Source organism: Corvus hawaiiensis, chromosome 1 (assembly GCF_020740725.1).
Source record: "Corvus hawaiiensis isolate bCorHaw1 chromosome 1, bCorHaw1.pri.cur, whole genome shotgun sequence".
In the NCBI taxonomy this organism is placed as follows: Eukaryota; Metazoa; Chordata; class Aves; order Passeriformes; family Corvidae; genus Corvus; species Corvus hawaiiensis.
Genome location: NC_063213.1, coordinates 23,912,484 through 23,914,410, shown reverse-complemented (window position 1 = coordinate 23,914,410; position 1,927 = coordinate 23,912,484).

Sequence of the window (1,927 nt, the reverse complement as noted above, 5' to 3'; positions counted from 1 at the left end):
GTCCCTGGAAGGGTTATGAAGTAAATCTCGTTAGAAACAAACAAAGAAACAAAAAAATGATAAACGTAGCATAAGTTTAACAGAGGAAATCATGCTTGACCAACCTCCCTGCTTTCTGCCACTGATTTTTTGGATAAGGGAAGGGATGTGCATGTTGTATTCATTGACTTAGCAAGGCCTTTGACACAGTTATTCTTCTCTCGTGTTATCTCCAAATTGGTGCAAATGGGCTGGATAAATGGACAATGAATGAGAGATTGGTGCACTACCACATTGAAAGGGTTGTGATCCAAAGTTGTGTTCAAATTCCAGCAGCCAATAACCAGTAGGGCTCCTCAAATCAGTACTGGGACTTCTACTGTTAGTGTCTTAACAACTTTATGACTCCAGTCATGCAATGAAGGGATACAGAGGGTAGGAAGGAAAGGATGGTATGATGAGGAGAGGGTATTGCTCTTTATGTGAGAAAACAGTTGAATGTCTGGAAGCATCTTAAAAACAATAGGTTCAATTTTCATCTCAATGCTATTTCTTTTAAAAGAGTGTAACTCAGTGTACTTTGAATATATTACTCATATATATCCTGTTGAGGGAAAAAAGGTAGCTCATGAAGAAGAAACGCCAAGTGAAGTGAGAAATGGATGTTACTCTCTGAAGAATTTTGCTAAGATATTTGCTCTGAAAACTTCAAGCTTTATTCTTGAATCATACATTTAGAATCTTTTTATTCATATTTTAAAATCTGGAATTTATGTAAAAATACTCAGAACATTACATTGCTGGGAAATAGTTTATGATTTCTTTACAGGAAAAGCAGAATTTCTCCCCTCCAGTCCCCCTCTTCTCCCATGAGTGGCCAGAGAAAAACATTTCAAAACTATATTTCAAGGAAAAAGATCTTTAAGTTCTTTTCATGCCTACCTTGAGAAGTTGGTAGTTTTTGTATAGAAACTTCTTCTGATCTGCATAAGAACAGCCCAGGCACAGAAGGGGTGAGTACTCATCACTAGAGGATGACCAAGCCAAACCTTCTTTTAGCAACAAGATAGGTTTTAAACCAGTTAAGTGAAAAGGCCAATGAGTGGATCCTGCTAGGTGGGACAATGCTTTTTTATTTTGCCAGTGTCCTCCCTTACACAGCTGACTCAGTTGTAAAACTCTTTCCCCCCTCAAGGTATATTCATATTCATGAGGATATTCACACGTAGGCCTGAAGGTATTCATCCCTTCCCATGGGGCATAACTGGCTCAACTATGCTCAAGTGAGAGGCAGCTGTCATGTCATAGGTGTCGTAAGCCATCAAAGACTCCTGAAGTGCCCCCCAGACACTCATTTTTGGGCCTCTCACCTCTCAGAGGACTACACATGATCCACAGTGTTACATCTGACAGCATAAAACTCCCCTCCACTTCCCCGAGGAGGTATCTGGGCATTCCCACCTGAACTTGAACGTATATTAACCCACTGAACTCTATGTTTTGTGGGCTTCCCCCACCCATGACAGGTCAAGACTGCAACCATCACTTAAACCAATGAGCAGCAAAATTGCAACAATCAAGTCTCCTCGCTTGATCCACATGATATTTTTCCTCTCTGCTAGCTACTTTTATCCTTTCTTTATCTCTTTCTTTCTTTTCCTTATATATTTTCTTAGGTGACATCTTTATATGTTTCTATAGATAATAACTAAAACAGCTACATACCTCTTTTCCATTGCAACCAAATTTTTCTAAAATAAATCCCACATATATATATATAAATTTTAAAAAAACACTGGTTTTGTTGTTCCACTCTAATCTGCCCTAAGGAATCTATTAACCAGAACCTCAATAACCCTCACCTTCAATGCCAGGTCCTAACACAGCCTTGAAGGACACTCTGACTCAGAACACTGAAGACCCTCCTCTTCTGTAGCTCTTCATTTAC